Here is an 18,528-nt window from a genome sequence, read left to right as displayed (position 1 = left end):
TATTGACAGATACACCCCATGTAAACAAAAGCTCTGTGGGGTTTTCAGCAACTTCTAAGAGCATAAATATTCCTGAAGCAGCTAATCTTCCTCCCAACAAGTGAGAAGCAAGCCGGTAAGCCCTGGGTGCCTGTCGCGGCAAAGCTCTGCAGCCCAGGCTGCTCACCGAGGAGCAAGGAGAAAATCTTAAAAACCTACTTCCATGCCGTCTTTCACAGAATCTCAGAAATGAACGTTTTAATATCTAAAGAGGGGTGATTTTGCTAAATAATTTTTTTATTTTTTTCCTTTTTCAGTTTTATCGGGTAGAATTATTACAGTTCAATTTCACATACACATATTGCATGTAAATACATGTATAGAGCATACTGCATTTTTTAGTTTACATATATGTACTAATTATTCTTTCTAAGAACAGATTAGAGCTTTAGATTTTTAAAATTACAGTTACCAGAGGAATAAGGACATCTACAAAAGAATAATAAACAGAATATTGTAATCCTATCACAAAGGACAGTCAGATGTACTTACAAATATTCAAGAAATCAAAATAATATTTAGTTCATTTGTGGTCTTATTATTATTGCTATTAATTTAGATTCCCCATAAATGAAGTCATATGGAATTTTTCTTTCTCTTTCCACCACACTTCACTTAGAATGACAGTCTTCAGGTCCATCCATATTGCTGCAAATGGCATCTTTTATGTCTGAGTAGTATTCCATTGTATAAATGTATCACCTCGTCTTTATACAGTCATGTGCTGATGGACATTTGTGTTGTTTCCATGTTCCTTGTTCTATGTTCCTTCTGGCAACAATTACTGATTTTAAATATTTTCCAGCTTAAAATCCTTCCTGAAAGAGATGTGGTAACTGGAATCAAAAACAGTTACAGCACAGGGTTGTGTGTGATGGGCCCTGGGGGCTTGGTAGGAAGGTTGGCAGAAAAGATTTCAGATTCTGATCAAATGATTCCTCCTCTTGTAGCCCTGCTGACCGCCTCTCTCACGGCCTGCCCTACAAGTCTGACCAGTCCCTTCTGTGAATCCTACTGTATTGTGCACAAATTTTGTCCAATTGGTGTCATCCAGTAGGGACCTTAAGTGAGGCACCCAAGCTCCTGTGTTGGTTTCTTCCATCAGCCCTTAACTTCCTTGGGAGCCAGGACTGTCTCATTGCCCCAAGGATCCCTAATTCCTAGTGAGATGCCTGATACAGCTGGTACTTAACGAGCACATAAGTCAAATGGAAAAACCTGATCAAAGAAAAGGCCCTCATTTCTCAGACATGCCTACTTGAGTACATAGGGTAAAATGACATGTCTTCTTGGATTTGCTGTCAAATACTTCAACAAAGGACAAATAAAAGAACAAAGGTCTGAATAAAGGAAATATGAAAAAGTTTGTGAATTCCTTAATCTGGGTGATTGGCTTATTGTACTATACTTACTGATGTATACTTAAGTTAGTTTATAATTTTACTGTCATTAGCTGAATAGCAATTTAAATACGTATTAATTTAAATCCTTAGAACTGACCAAACTTACCCCACACAAAATACTTAATATCCTAGTAATTTCTCTTAAAAATCTTTTCCCACAAAGACAGGAAAAAAGGGAAAGGCAGATCCGTGCAGTTTTTCCACGTTGTAAAAAGACCAATGGCCGACACATATGAAAAGATTGTAAAAAAGATAAAAAGGCTGAAATCAATGTCCAGAAAACCTAGCTAAGAATCCTAAATGGCCCAACATAACTAACCTCAGCACTGCCGCATCAAGAATGGGACAAATAGCAACTAGTGGATTTTTTTTTAATAAATAAATAATGATCCAGTTCCTACCACAGGCAATTATGATAAGACTGGGTATAAGTTCTAACACCAAATAGCGTACAAATCATTATTATTACTTGATTCAAACTGCTTCTTCTATAAAATTTGAATCTTTTTATTCTTAACACAGATTTGTGGCCTATGACCTAGTGATAAAATTTTCAACTGGCTTGTATTAAAAAAGTTCAACATAGTGAAATTTTATTACATCAACTCTTCCTTTTTGGGAAACCCATGTGCCTTGTCACTCTCTTTCATAAGATTTCCTGTGGAAAATTCAATCCTTCATTCAGGAAAAGGCTGAGCAATATATCTCATGGAAAACCTTCATAAACTGCAACACAAGAAAATGAAAATGACATTGAGCAGCCCGTGAAGCCGGCAGAAACACACAGCGAACGGCTGTGTTCCCGCCTCGAATTTCTGTAACCAGCAGGGAAATTGTGCATTTCAAGAAATAGACATAAACTCTTTTCAGGACCTGAGCACAAAATTTCCCTTTCAGGGTTTAGTGGGCTTCGATTTAATTCTATGAGAAATGTTTAAAACAACAGAACAACAGCTGAGATAGGGTTTAAAGTAACTTTTATGTCTTAGTGAAAATAAAGCCAACTGATAGTTATCATTTTTACTTTATTTGATCTCACTCTCTTACTTTACCTCCCCAACCTCCTCCACAAAATGATGGTGAACATCCCCTCCTGGGTCAGAAGGCTAAGTAGAAAGTACCAATCACATCGAGGTGTGCTTTGTTGTTTTATTTTTCAAGACAAGCAAGTTTCATTCATGTGATTTAATAATTAAGATCAGAAACAAAGTCTACTCAATAAATGGTAGACAACACAAGTCATCATAGCTGCTTATCAGGTTTGGCCCCACGTTACACACTTTTACATGGACATGTGCAATGTGCTGTCTTAGGAAACGGTGAGTGGGGTCAGGGCCTCTGCTCTCACAGGGCACACAGCCTGGTGGGGGAGGCGGTGTTCAATCATTGCCTTTTTTTTTAATGTAAGTACAAATTATGGGAAATGCTATTTAAAAAGAACAAAATGAGTCAATGAAAGTGAAAAATACCAGGACAGTATTTAGGCTGAAGGAAGACAGGGAATCTCTTTGAAGAGTTGACACTCCACTGAGAACCAAAGGACAACTCCAGTACTGCAGGTGAAGGGCAGGGACACACTGATAAAGGGCTGATATCCAGAATATACCAAAATTTCTTTAAACTCAACAAGAAGGATGAATAACCTGATTAAAATATGAGCAAAATGCCTGAACACAGACCTCATCAAAGAAGAAATCTTGATGCCAAAGAAGTCTATGAAAACATGCTCCACAGCATCTGTCATCAAGGGGATGCAGACTGAAACAGCGAGGTACCACTGCACACCTTTCAGAACTGCCAAAACGCAGAACACTGACAGCACCGAATGCTGGTGAGGATGTGGAGCATCAGGTATTCTCATGCATAGTTGTTGGGAATGTAAAATGGCCCAAATACTTAGGAAGACCGTCTGGCAAATTTTTACAAAACTAGATATTCTCCTACCATATGATCTGGCAACTGTGCTCCTTGGTGTTTACTCGACGAAATGGAAACTTGTGTCCACATACAAATCTGCATACAGATGTTAATAGCAGCTTTATTCATAATCACCAGAACTCAGAAACAACTATGCTGTTCTTCAGTAGGTGAATGGATAAATAAACTGTGGTCCAGCCAGAGAATGGACCATTATTTGGTGCTAAAATGAAATGAGTTATCAAGGCATGGAAAGACATGGAAGAACCTTAAATGCATATTACTAAGGGAAAGAAGCCAATCTGGGAAGGTTGTGCAACTGTCTGATTCCAACTGTATGGTGTTCTGGGAAAGGGAAAACCACAGAGACTAAAAGATCAGTGGCTGTCAGAGGCTAGAGGGGAAGGAGCAATGAATGAGGTGCAGCACGGAGCATTTTTAGGGTCACTAAGACAGACTACTCTGTATGATGCTGTGACGGTGGATACATGTCATTTTACATCTTTCCAAACCCACAGAGTGCACACCACCAAGTGTAAATCCTAGTGCCAATTATGGGCTCTGGGTGATGATGACGTGTCAGTGCAGGTTCACCCATTGTCGCAAATGCACGCTCTGGTGCAGGTGTCAATAGTGAGGAGGCTGTGGGGACAAACTGCTGTTCATACACCCAATCCAGCCCCAGCCACCGCTGTTAATAAAGCTCTGTGGGTGTGTGGACTGTCCGGCTGCTCTGGCGTCTGAACAGCAGAGCTGAGCAGCTGCACCAGAAATCAGGAGGTTTCCAGACCCTGAAATATTTACTCCCAAGCTCTTGACAGAAAAAAGTCTGCTGAGCCCTGTTCTAAACGAATCACAATTCACACTGATGAGACAGGACAGCAGGGCCCAAACTAGGCATGGTTAATTGGACTAAAGCGATGTTTTAGTTCCAACACCTTTCCTGAAGTCCTGTAGATCCAGTGACAGACTGTAGCCAGGAAGCGTCTGCAGAAGGAGTCGGTAGCAACTCTTCCCGCCAGGCTCCATGATGCCGGGGGCCGCGCGCTGCACGGGGGCCACCCGCTTTAAGAAGGCGGACTTGCGGTGGCAGCCGATCAACTCATAGAGCTCGGAGAGGATGCTGCACTGCTGAATTCTCTCCTCGGAACGCTGAAGCACAGGGAGAAAAGCAACAAGCATCTGAACGAAACATGTAAGTGGAAAAAGACCCTTAAAAACTTTTCCCTTAAAACAGAGACCCAATGACACAGGAAGGAAGAGGAAGGCTGACTTCGTGCACTGATGGGACCGGATGCAGAAATGCAGGGAAACAGCGCTGTTCAGACGGGCCCCATCTTTCCGCGTTCCGCCTGTCCTTTTACTAGAAAGGCCCGTATTCCCTGAAATAGAGGAATCTGCTACCTAAACATGGGACACAGAGAAGGGAAAGAGGAAAAGGAAGGGAAAGTAAAGGAACAACAGTTCATCTAGGCCCTAGTATTTGGGCGGGACTTTCACCAAACACACAACCTCTCAAAGCACAGAGCACACAGTGAGAGGCTGACAGTGTGACTGCGACTTCTGCTCCTTAAACACCAGCTACCTGCCAGCACACGCTGCGCCCCTTACTGAATCATTACAATCATTTCAGAAACTATTACTACCCCGGCTCACAGGCAAGGAAATCTGAAACTCGGGGAGGAATTATTATCATCCTGGACAAAGTCCCACAGCCCAGAAGTGTCAGAGCATCCGGCAGACCATGGACTAAAATGCTCCTCATCACCACGGGCCCTGAGCCTCAGGCTGAGGCCACGTCAGGTCTGCACGGACCCAGAGCGAGTCTGTGTGACCGGGAATGCTCCGATTCGAAGTGCCAGGCCAAGACCCTCAGGAACATATATAATGAAACCAAATCCCCAAACTCATTTCCAACCCACTGCCCTGTCCGTGAGGACTGCTCGGCACATCTGGCTTATCACCTGTGCACAGGCTGAGCAAGGGGCCCAGACAGTGATGTGACATTCCAGTGGAAGTGGCTCGGGGACCGCTTCATCACAGGACAGACTCTCCCGGCTTCCAACATTAACTCTCCATTCCATTTCCAATGGAAAGTAAGTTTAGACTTGTTTTCCTCTCCAGAATCAAAGAGAGTGGTAACATCAGCGGGAAACTCAAGACTGAGGAAGAGTCTCCTGGCCATTTGGAAGGATAGGCCGGGGAGGGAACCGAGACAGCGATCAGAAAGACCCGTGTTCCAGTCGAAAGTCTGCACGTCACTCTCTTTTACAGTTTCCTTTTTAATACAGGTGATAAAATCTAATTATGATTGTTGGGAAAACTAAATGAAATAACGTATGCCACTAGCATAGGTGTAAAATCCTCCATGAGTGTCCCAGAAATGGACGTGACCATGGTTAGATACTTTCTGCCAAGTCTTGGTTGCTAAGCTCACGTCAGCCAGCCAGAGATGTGCCAGAGAATGCCTCACCATCCAGCAGCCTTCTCCAACATTGAAACTCACAACGTCCGAAGAACATGCAGTGGTGGATGCTTTGGGGCACTCTGGAGGTAGCACTCCAGTGATGACTTTAAAAAGCTGAGGAGAATTTAGGGGACCGTACAGTTCAAATACAGAAAACTCATTCCATGTCTACAAATATTCATCTCTAGCCATGATGATTCAGAGAGGAAATACATATTCAAACGTACATCATTTTCCCACATAAGTGCGTCAAAACAATTTGGAAAGAATGTCACTTTCTTCTCTAGATCACACAGCGGGGATTACAAGGTTTGTACTGACAGCACTACTTGTAAATCATCTGCAAACCTAACTAGGTCCACTATCAGTCATCATCATTCGAAGGGAAGGATGGAAAAGAACAAAGCCAAGCTAATACGCTCCAGTCTTTTGTTTGGTTACGATGTCACAGAGGAGACGGACAGCTCAACAAGGAACCACTCTGCCGTGATCACGGAGCCGGGGAGCGGGATTGGCGGCAAGATGTATGACGCAGCCGCAGCTGCGACCGCGCTTCTAGGCAGGTATTCAAATGCGCCTCGACAAGGTGTCAAACGCTTGTGCCCACGTCCTCATCACCTGACATGTATTAACGAGAAATGGAAGCCTATAAACGGCCAATACCCTAGGTGGGTACACCGTCCAAAGAGCAAAGTCATAGTTTGACAACTGGCCATCCGGTTCCCTGGGATTCATTCTGGGAGAACCTTAAAAACCACTCCTCTGTCCTCAAGAAGTGCTGCCTACTTGTCCTATCTTTGGCTCAGGGATGGAGCACGTTCACGTGGACTTTAATGTCTGCACAGATTTGACTGTCTTTCTCCAGGTTCACTTGTCCATTCTGAAGAGGCCTGAGTTAAGTCCAAATTCCATAAGATCAATTCCCTCCAGTGACAACTCAACGAGTCTGCAATTACAAACCAACTGAACAGGACTGTCCTTAGCTAAAAATGTCACCCACCCTTCACTGTTTTCTTAATCTCCTCTCCTGGCTAATTGCAACAGACTAACACCACCCTCCACCAAGTTCCCCAACTATGTCAAATAGAAAGTAAGGTCCATAAAAGAGGAGACAACTCCATAGTCACCTCTGAATTCTTAGCATATGTTAATGTCAATAAGTAGAACTATGATTATGGCTTCTTTCCTTTAAAACCTTTCTGGTTATTTAAATGAGACCATGGAAGGGAGGAGTTTGGGTTCAGTATCTTGATCCAGTAGACTCTGGAGACATTTTTCGGAATGGCTGCCCATTGATTCATTCAAAACACAACTTCTCTTTCCGGGAGGAGCTGTGATTTTCTGCCAGGAGCTTGTTGTCACTCTCATGCCAGAACAGATTTAAACTAAATTCATACATTGGATATATTATTTTTCCCCGCTTCCAAAAAAATTAACTTTCCTTACTTCCTTGCCTTGAGGAATGCTTTTTTAATTTTCATTCTAATTCACCCTTTTATAAAGAAGGATTCTCAGGATGTGCTTGGCCTTACATAAGAACAGCCATCCAACTCCCAGTGTGAGAGGCCTGGGGCTTATCTCCTGACCTCCTGTCAAGGCAACTGAAACTCAGTTCAGGAGCCAACTGGCCCCCCATGGCTTCTAAGGCTCGCGTATCTACCAGAATCCCTGCTTTCTGGTTGACTTGGCTTCTGAGGATTTCCCCTCACTTTCTTCACAATTAGCTGTGCAGCTTGAAAGATGAGGAAGGAAGGTCTTATTTCTTAATCAGCATTTTAAGGAACTTATATAATGAAGGTTTTCAAGAGTTTCTAGAACCCTCCATTGCGGAGACAGAAAACACACTAGATATATTCTAAATCTAGCTATCATGTGCATTTTTTATTTGCTTTTGTTTTCTTAACTGCTAACAGACATTTTTGAATTAAAAAATAAAATAAGGCCCCAAATAGGATAGAACATTGAAGAGGAAACAAAATTAAAGGGCAAAGACAGAAAAATGATAAGTACTCTACAAAGTTAATAGAAAACATACACTATGGATCAGATCAGCAATTCTCTGTAACAACTAATTGAAACCTGACTATGAGGTAAAATGTCTCTCCTGTCAGGAGACGGCCAACAGAAAGCAGAATTAAATCAACAAACTAAAATTCTAAGTCTGGCGAAGTAGAGAAGTCTACCAGCTAAATGTGTTTTCTTCTGGAAGAGAGGGAGACTCATAAGATCTTTTCTGTGGAGCCTGAGCCCAGGTGAGGACGGTGAAGTGAGCTCTGTAAGTACCCAATTAGCAAAGTGAGTGATGAATAAAGAGACGTGAGCTTTGATGACAGAGATGATACAACTATTCACTTGTCCTGTAAGTATGTCTTCACGTTCAATGATCAATACCTCGGCGTCCTCAGGGATTGAGATTATAGGAAAATGCACAGCCCGGGCCTAGACCTCCTCTGTGATTGTGGCACTGCACTTAGATGTTCCAAGAGCACCTCCAACTCCACCTGCAAAGAGCTGACTTCATGGTGCTCCTCCCATAGCCGTCCTGCCCAGGGCCCCTTGTTGGGGTCAAGGTCTGTCTGCCTCTCCCAGCTCAGTCCCATCACTCACAGATGTGACTGGACCCCTCCTTCAGGGCCCAATTTCCTCAGTCAACGAGTCACACCACCCACACCTCACCTACCAGGTTCTCACTGGCACTCCCTCAGCACTGACTCTGTGATGGGGACCACACTGCACACTATGAACACGTTATCTCACTGGATCTCCACAGCAGTCCTGGGAAGTCGGTATATCACTGCTTCAATTAATAAGATAAATTGTTTCACTTCCTTGAGTGTGTCATCCAAAGTGACACGGCTACTGAGACACAAACATGGGACTGAAAATCACTTGAAAATTGAACACTGCTACACCTCAAAAACACCCTACTGTGACTTATCACATCACCTCCTGCCGAGCCTTCTAAATGTTTCTAAGCATTCTACAAGACAAAAGTGATCTACGAGAGCACCCTTCTCCCCTACTTAAAATCTGACAATGACGTTCCACTTCCCTTAGGAGAAAGCCCCACCGGGCCTGAGCAAAGCCCAATGGCCCGGTATCCGCGTTCCCTGCGTGGCCGCGCCGCCTCACCCACCACACAGCGCTACACGTGCCGTGTCCAGGACAGGGATGCTGACTCCCTACAACCCGGGGATCGTCTCAATCGAACAATGATCACCCTCTTCAGTGGTCACCCTATTCATTGCTGACTCTCGGAAAAATATTTTCTCAGGGTGAATCAATATCTTTTTCCTTACAAATTCCCATCATTGATAATGAGCTCCCCCCAAAAGAGAGAAGACCCAATCCTCAGTCTCCTTATCTGCAATGTATGAATAACAAGGAAATATGAGAGGTTTTAAGGAAAATAATATTGATATGAAGCTGAGGGACAATTCCCAACATACAGTAAGCACTCAATATGTGCTTAGTTAATATTAATAAAATAGATTCCATTCCAGCAACCTTAAATCAATGTTTTATGGCTTTGTCCAAAAGACTACTGACAAACTATTGGACGAACCCCATTGAGCAGATCCGCCCAAGCGTACTGGGATAGGTAAGCCTTGACTCCAGTTACAGCTGCAGCCAACCAGCACTATGGGGCAGGGGCAGTTTGCTCAAACTCTTACATGTTGTTTGAGCATTTAGTTGTAGTTATTGAATAAAGACAGGTATTATATAGTCAAAGCTCCTGAAACATAAATCTTCAAAGATTGATTCAAATTAGGTTTCAAGTACAACACTCTCACTAGAAATTATTTGAAAATTATAGTCTTAGCTCCTCTGCACATCAAAAGGTCATGTTCTTAATGTATCTGACTATATACACTGAGAGGATTGTTTAAAAGAAATTAAGATGAAGCCATAATGAATAAGCTTTCATTATAATCTGCACAAAGCCCCACCCAAGGGTCTCACTTCTCACTTCCACATAGGTGTTCAGGTAGCTTAACCTGGGTCTTGGTTTCTTATGACACGGGGGTGGGAAGAATTGTGGATAGATTTATGTAGCAAATATAAATCTAGGGTATTTGCTGTGTAGGAATCCTAGAAATAAATAAATTGATATATAGTCCCACCCTTAGGAAGCTCAGCCTTTCAAATTACAACAGCATTAAAAATGAAATGAGAGATACATTTAACAAAATTTTACAAGATTTGCACATTGAACATTTTGAAGTATCACCAAAAAAAATTAAAAGATCTACATATATGGAAGGCATCCCATGTTCATGGAATGGTAGACAATATTGTTAAAAATGTTAAGACTCCCGAAAGTGATCTACAAATTTAATGGAGTCCCTATCAAAATTCCAGCTGACTTCTTTGCAAAAATTGAAAAACTGATGCCAAAATTCATATGGAAGTGCAAGGGGCCCAGGTCAGCCAAAACAATCTTGAAAAAGAAGAGCAAATTTGGAGGACTCACTCAAAGGTTACTACAAATCTATAGTACTCAAGTCATTAAGGTACTGGCATAAGTTTGAATGCAAAAATCTATGAGACACAATAAAAAATCCAGGGGGGAAACTTACATATACAGTCATTTTTCCAGAAATGTGCCAACAACACTCCATTGAAAGAATAGTCTATTCAACAAATGGTGCAGACACACCTGGGTATCTGAAGGCAAAAGAATGATTCTGGAATCTGGACCCCCGTATTTTATATAACAAATAAAATATTAATTCAAAATGGATCACAGACAGAAATGTAAAAACTAAATGTATAAATTTTCTAAAAGAAGACATAGTTTAAATCTTTGTGGTCCTAGGATAGGCTATGGCTTCCTAGATACAATACCAAGAGCACAAGTGAAAAACAAGAAAGATAAAATGGACTTCATCAAAATTAAAACCATTTGTTACAAAGGACATCATCAAGAAAGTGAAATGAAAGGGGAAGGTGGTAGCTCAAGTGATAGAGTGCGTGCTTAGCAAGAAAAATAAAATGAATAAATCTAATTACCTCCCCTAGAAAGAAATTGTTTTAATGTTTAAAAAAAGTAAAGTGAAACGACAATCTGCTGAATAGGAGAAAAATTTTGCAAAGCATATATCTAATAAGAGACTAGTAACCAGGATATAAAACAAATGCTTACAACTGACCAATACAAAGAAAATCGACCCAATTTTTAAATATGTCAAGTATTTAAATAGATACACAATTGGCCAATAAGCATATGAAAAGATGCTCAGCATCACTTGCGAAATCAAAATCAAAATGATATCTGATTTTACACTCACTAGGATGGTTATAATCAAAACATGGACAATAACAAGTGTCGGTCAGGAGGCAGAGAAATGGGAACCCTCAATATGCAGCCGTTGGAAAGGAGCAATGGTGCAGCTTCTTTGGAAAAGCCTGGTGTTTCCTCAAAAGGTTAGAAATATATGGCTCAGCAATTCCACTCCTACATATAGAGTCATCCCTCAGTATCCTCAGGGGGTTCGTTTCAGGAACCCCCCACCCTGGATACCATAATCCAAGGATGTTCGAGTCCCTTTACAACCAGCCATCTGGATCCATGAAGTGGAAACTACAGATATGGCGGGCCAACTGTACAGCCAACAGAATGAAAACATATTCTCACAAAAACTTGCACATCAATATTCATGGCAGTATCATTCAGAGTAGCCAAAGGTTACAAACAATATCCATCCATCAATGAATGGATAAACAAAATTACCAAGAATAGGCCTACAAATTTTTGGTCATTGAATCTTTGACAAAGGAGGTGAGAACATACAATGGAGTAAAGACAGCCTCTTCAGCAAATGATGTAGGGAATACTGGACAGCTGCATGTAAATGAATGAAGTTAGACTACTCCCTCACAGCATACACAAAAATGAATTCAAAATGGCTTAAAGACTTAAACATGTAGTCAAGACACTATAAACCTCTTAGAAGAAAACATAGGCAAAACATCTGACATACATCTCAACAATGTTTTCCTAGAGCAGTCTACTCAAGCAATAGAAATACAAGCAAAAATATACAAGTGGGATTTAATTAAACTTGCAAGCTTTAGCACAGAAAAGGAAACAATAAGCAAAACAAAAAGACAATCTATGGAATGGTAGAAAATTTTTGCAATAAATGAGACTGACAAGGGCTTAATTCCCAGAATATGTAAACAGCTTTTACACTTCATAAGAAAGAAAAACAAACAATTCAATCCAAAAATGGTCAGAAGTCCTAAAGAAACCTTTCTCCAATGAAGACATACAATTGACCAATAGGCACATGAAAAAATGCTCAATATCATTATCAGAGAAATGCAAATCAAAACTGCAATCAAGTATCAACTCTCACCAGTCAGAATAGCCATCATTCAGAAGTTCACAGACAGTAAATGCTGGAGAGGCTGCGGGGAATTTGGAACCCTCCTACACTGTGGTGGTAATGAAGTTTGTTGGAGCCATTGTGGAAAACAGTATAGAGGTTCCTCAAAAGACTAAAAATTGACCTCTCATATGACCCAGCAATCCCACTCCTGGGCGTATATCCAGAAGGATCCATAATTCGAAAAGACACCTACACCCCAACATTCAGAGCAGCACTATTTACAATAGCAAGACATGGAAACAACCTAAATGTCCACTGACAGATGACTGGATAAAGAGTTTGTAGTTTATTTGTACAATAGATTACTATTCACCCATAAAAAAATAATAAAATAATGCCATTTGCAGCAACATGAATGGACCTGGAGAATGTCATTCTAAGTGAAGTAAGCCCGAAAGAGAAAGAAAAATACCATATGAGATCGCTCACATGTGGAATCTAAAACAAACAAACAAACAAAAAAGCAAAAAACAAAAAATAAAGCAAAGAAACAAAAAGATAAACTTATCTACAGAACAGAAACAGACACAGAGACATAGAAACCAAACTATGGTTACCAGAGAGGAGAGGGTGTGGGAAGGAATATATTGGGAGTTCAAGATTTGCAGATACAGAGCATGTATAGAATAAACAGCAAGTTTATACTGTATAGCACAGGAGAATATATTTATTATCTTATAGTAACTTATGTTTAAAAAGAATATGAAAATGAATACAGGTATGTTCTTCTTTAACTGAAGTGTTGTGCTGTACAAAAGAAACTGACACATTATAAACTGACTAGACTTCAATGAAAATGTTTTTAAATAGACCAAAAACGAAAAAAAACAAAAAGGATATTATCAAACTAAAAGAATAAAGTACTGATTCAGGCTACAACATGGATGAACCTTCAAACTTTATGCTAAAATATGCCAGACACAAAAGGCCAAATAGTGCCCTTTAAGGTGAACTGTATCTGAGTGTTTATTGTACTATTCCTGTAAATTTTCCGGAGGTTTGAAGTCTATCAATATCAAAAAAAAGTTTTATTCATTAAAATCATAAAACGCTTCCTCACAGGAGGGCTTTAATTATTAAATGCAAAAATGCATGGAAAGCTCTTGAAACAACACTTTGCACGTCCACACACAGTCACTGCTTTCACTGCCACTCAGAGGTTGGTACCAGCGCTGATGAGAGCTACCTCCACTCGCTGTCCTGCATACAGGAGTGAGGGCCTGAGCTCTGACAGGCAGGGTGAGCGTGAACCTGGGTCAGACACAGCCACATCCCAGACTCTGCGTTACCCAACTTTCTTATACAAACTGCAACATATAATGTAAACACGCTACAGGGATGTATCTTACAACGCAGGGAATACAGCCAATGTTTTACAGTAACTATAAATGGAGCATCTATTGTACACCTGAAATATATCATATTTTAAATCAGCTATATCTTTGTAAAAAATTAAAAAATAATTTAAAAATGTTATCACTTTAATATTCAATTCAGTTTTTAAGTAACTACTAAACAGCTTAGAATGTATAAAAGCATTTAAGTGTGCTGTTTGTTTACATATTTATTTACTTTTAGCCTCCTGCTAAAAGAGAAATTAAACAATTTTTTTAAACACAGCTTAACAACCATAACAACAAAAAGGCAAAACTGAGAGTGAAGAGAAAATGGAGATTCAATACTTAAATGAAACCAGTGGGAGGTAAAGTCATAAAAATGGATTCCATGAAGTCAGGGCAAGTGTTAAAGGCCGACTAGAAATTCAGGTGTAAGATTCTTGACAGATAAAGCAAAAAGAAAAAGATGATGGGGAGGGCGGTACAGCGTGTGCTTAGCGTGCACAGGGTCCTGGGTTCGAACACCAGGGCCTCCACTAACAGATAAATACACCTAATTACCTACCCCCCCAAAGAGCCCCAAAGAAAAGAAAAAGAGAAATTTCTTTCCCAAAGAATCCTGATATTAAATTTGGATTAAATACTTAAAAAAAAAAAAGAAAAACAGAAAAGATGAGTGACACTGTGAAGGAAAAGCCCAGCTGGGCTAACAAGCTAAGTCACAAATCTAAGTGTGATAAGTGTCCGTTTACTGATCTAAGTTTTGCTGGGCTAACTCGTAAATCCGATGTCAACAATTATCAGTAATGTGATCTGTTCCAAATTGATAAGCTTCAGTGTACTGATTCCTTGCTTTTTGTTGTTGGAGCCTTATTGGCTAATAGCCCCATACTTGTAATTAAACCTATAAAACCTCACGTGCAGGTCTTGGAGGTGCTCAGAGCTTCGGAACAGAAGCCCCTCTGAGCCCGCCGGGGTAATAAATCTCAGTACTCCAACCCTCTGTGTGGTGCTTGTTTCTTGGCTGGCCTGTTGTTTCCATAACAACACAAGCGACGATGCCCTTGAGATAGTTCTGCAGTGGCTGCTGGCAGGTCCCCATGTCTCACGTGGGAAAATCTGAAACATCCTTCTCACCACTCAGAGTCATCATAAGTCCACACCTCACCTCCCGCTGTTAAATGCAGGAGCACAGGCAGGGCCCGGCCTTTGTTCTCTCTGTGTCATCACAGTGAGATAGGATGGAAGGGGGCAGAGCACATCCATTCAAGGAAGGCCACAACAATTAACATCATAATGCTGAAGGATTCAACCCCCAATAGGCCTTGAGGCACAGGATGAAGAGATTTAACTTCTAGCAGATCTTGAGCTTCATTATGCACCCACTGTAATAGTAACATGGTGAATAACATGCCCCAGGCACCATGGCAGTCCCAAGGCTAGCCACAAAAGGTCAAAGGGTGGGAAATGGTCAACTCTCTGGGAATACAAACCCCTTGCCCTAAGGCTGATCCTTCTACTTATTAGCATATGAAACCACCAAGCCCAAGAAAAAAGAGCAACACAACACCACCTCGGGGTCACCACTCTCTCTCCCTCTTCAGAGAAGGCCCACACTATGTGGAGTGTGTACCTACTTTTAATCTGAGCATCAAACCCCCACAACTCGTGAAGTTTCTCTTGCCTTTCAATGTATCTCTCTGAATAAATATACCTTTACTCAACACTGGCTTGCTCTTGAATTCTTTACTGCATGAAGCCAAGGAACAAAATCTGGTGGGGCACATCCCAGGGGCTCATCCAAAGCCTGAGACACAGCCCTTCTCATGCGTCACGTTTTTTTTTTTTCTTGTATCAACAGGACTTGGTTGTGAAGGGAGCTCTGAGGCCCCAGCTAAGGGACAGAAGCAGCCCCCAGGGCTCGAATTGACGGGCAGCCTCTTCCCCAGCAGGGGCCCTGGGGTCTGCCCAGTTCTCTGTGTTTCCCTGTTGTGCTGACTCCCCAGCCAGACAGCGTTCTCCCTAGGCCTGTCCCCACAAAACCCTTCTCTCCAAAATACAAGCACATCATGTCACAGTCCTCTTGTTCAACCAGGAAATGTTCAACCCACTGTTTCCCTCCCCAGTAAAGTACCTAACTGTCCTCCCTCCCATCCCACCACTTCTTTCTTTGTGACAACTCTGCACTCCCCACCCACCATCCTGAACGCAGGTGCCTTGCTGGCTGGGACCGAGATGTTTCAGTCTCACACATCCTGCGTCCATTCACTTTCCCCTTGTTACCTTATAAAAGCCTTTCCTGAGTCACCCACGAATCTGATACTGAACATCACAAAGTGCTGAGTTTGCAGTCACTGTGTGCATACCTCCCAGGTTTTGACTAGGTTTCCTTCACAAGATCTTCATTAAGGAGCTGCATCAAGAAGTTTAAAGAGTCTTTTCTTACATCTGAGTGGAGTAGCCTGCAAAAAATTTAAATGGCTTTGAAGAGAGGGTTAACCAGGGACAGAGGGTTCGCAGGTCCTATTCAATTGTGTCATGAGGCAAAATGTTCTTCGAAGGCTCAGAGTGGCTTCTGAACGTGGAGTCAGCAAGGAGGAGGTGACAGGCAGTGAGTAGGGTGGGTGACACTGGGTGCGCTTCCCCAGCTGGGGAAGAATTGGATTTTGTTCTAGTTTTCCAAACAATTTCTTACTACCTTTTTCACCTATTGTCACATACCTTTTCCTACGAATTAAGAATATCAATGTCAGTCATTTGGGCCACTTGGGAGAAGCAACACGATGCCATTCACAGGGCTGGGACATGACAGCCACACCAGTCTAGGTTGATAGACCAGTGGGGGAATTTCCAAGGTGATCACGGGCATGCAGCAAACTCCCCAGCTTCAATGACCTCATCTCAAAGGTGGGGCCAATAAAACTACCAAGAAAAGTGCGTGATGATTATTGCCGACAACTGTTTACTAGGTAAGTGCCCGTGACAGCTGCAGCTTAATGGGGAATGAGTATGATAACAAGGCCCTGTCTACCTGGCCACACGCTCCCTGCCTTCCTGCCTTGGTGCAGCAGCAGAGATTGTTTAGCCGATATGAACGTCCCCAGAGCAGCACTGATGGGAAAGCTCGCAGCTCTGCACTGCGAGGTGTGTTCCTTTCCTTCTCAGAGCTGATCACAGTTTGCTGTCATCTGTTTTTATGTTTATCCCTTTTATAACTGCCTCCCCCCGGAGTTTTTGCTCAAGCAGCGCAGGGCCAGTGTGTCTTGCGGCCTGCCAGATATTCTGGGCTGGGAAACAGCTGACCCCACATCTGGCTCTGGTGCTGAACGGAGAGGGCAGAAGGCCCTGGGGCACATGCTGAACCGAGGCCACTACACCCAAAATTATGATCTGACTTTGGGCAAATTACAGTCTTCTTTACCCTGAGATTCCTCATCTGTCCATGAAAATAAATGCCCATGGCACACAGAGTTACAAGGATTAAAGGAAATCACCAAATTCATAACCTAGCCAAGGGGCTACCAGTGCATCCTCAACAGACAAATGCCGCCTTTACGGCTCTGACACACGCGAAGCGGGGCGGCCGCACACAGTGAACACTGCTAAATGCCAGTGTGTTAAGTGCTTCATGTGTGCTACAATACTCTTCAGAACTTACAACAATCCCAGGAAGAAACGAATAATATCATGCCCATTTCACAGATTCACCAACAGGTTAAGAGAGGTTACATTCTATTCCAAGGCCTTATGGTGAGGAAATGGCGATTTAAACCGGATTCTGGGCCCAGGCCTTGTCTCCAACTCTCTCCCAGCCACCTGATCACTTGCCTATGAATTCCACCTGTCCAATACCTAAGTGTGCAGTCGGCCAGCTCTTAAATGCAATGTGTGCCACCGTTTGTCAATGTTGGTTAATTACCATAAACTGTTCTCAGAAACCACTACAGAAAAGAATGGTGGACTTAAGGAATTCTGCATTGCCTTCTCCTGTAATGTGCAGAAACCCTTCCCTACACCACCAAATCCAAATGTATGCTTCCTCCATGTTTATGTTTGCACACGGCTTATTAAAGTAGAAGGTACCTGCAGTAATTCCATCTCGGCTGCTTTCCAAGGTTGCAGATTATCCATAATCAGTCCATGAACGAAAATACTACAATTTGAATGAAAATACTGCAACCATGTCAGTAAACAAAGAATGCTGAAACCAAGTCATTAGCGGCTGCTGCCACCCCCCAGCGAGGAAAGGCCTGCAGCCCAGCTGCTGCAGCAACTCACAATGGTGCCCTCTGAGCAGACTCAGAATAAGAAAGGACAGGATACTGGCCCTAGATAGCTAGGTGCTTGTCTAAAGAATGAATTCAGTGAGTCCAAAATATTTTCTTCCTCCCATATATAGAAAAGCACTAAATTCTTGAACTTGAGATACCTGGCTTTCTTTAGATAACAAGCAATCTTTTATTGTTCCAACAACCTTGTCTTTGTTGTAAAGCTCCTATATATCCTAGCTCATCCCAAACCTCTTGGGAGCAGTCCCTCAGAGAGATCTGAGAGGCTGTCATCCCGGCTCGAGTCCTCCCACAAATAAAACATAACTCTTAAATTTTAGGTGGCACATGTATTTCAGTCAACTCTTTTGGACACCATGAAGGGACCCAGAGCAGACTTTCTCCACCTGAACTCTCCGAGTAACTGGGGCCTTTGTACCAGCAGTGGCCCTTTGTGACCATCCGCCTCCTCGGGGAGTCCAGATGAATTTGGGTGAGTCTCTCCTGGTTCTCGGATCTCATATATTGGTTGATAATCCTGAGTTTTATTTGGCGGTGTTTCCAGGTACCTGGCCCTCCAGTTGAAGGAGACTGGGGGGAATTACCCACCCAGTGGAGACATACTGGGTGGGACCTCGTTGAAAGGTAACGGGAAATACCCACATTGAAGAGACGTCAGAAGTGGGCTGGTGGAAACCTATT

At 42.3% G+C, this 18,528-nt stretch overlaps 1 protein-coding gene across 4 annotated transcripts in view; it reads right to left on the bottom strand.

Annotated features, from left to right (window-relative positions):
* Positions 1 to 264: 264 nt before the first annotated feature.
* The window catches only part of LOC141577421 (uncharacterized), a 140,157-nt gene continuing 121,893 nt past the window's right edge, over positions 265 to 18,528 (bottom strand). For 2 of the 4 annotated variants that reach the window (XM_074361467.1, XM_074361468.1), the window contains one exon: positions 265 to 4,511. The gene's annotated coding sequence lies outside the window, so the exon portion shown is untranslated. The remainder of the gene's footprint in view (positions 4,512 to 18,528) is intronic. The other 2 variants (XR_012506283.1, XR_012506284.1) reach the window with 2 other exon arrangements.

This window comes from Camelus bactrianus, chromosome 4, assembly GCF_048773025.1.
Source record: "Camelus bactrianus isolate YW-2024 breed Bactrian camel chromosome 4, ASM4877302v1, whole genome shotgun sequence".
NCBI lineage: Eukaryota > Metazoa > Chordata > Mammalia > Artiodactyla > Camelidae > Camelus > Camelus bactrianus.
This window is presented reverse-complemented; position numbering and strand designations above follow the sequence as displayed.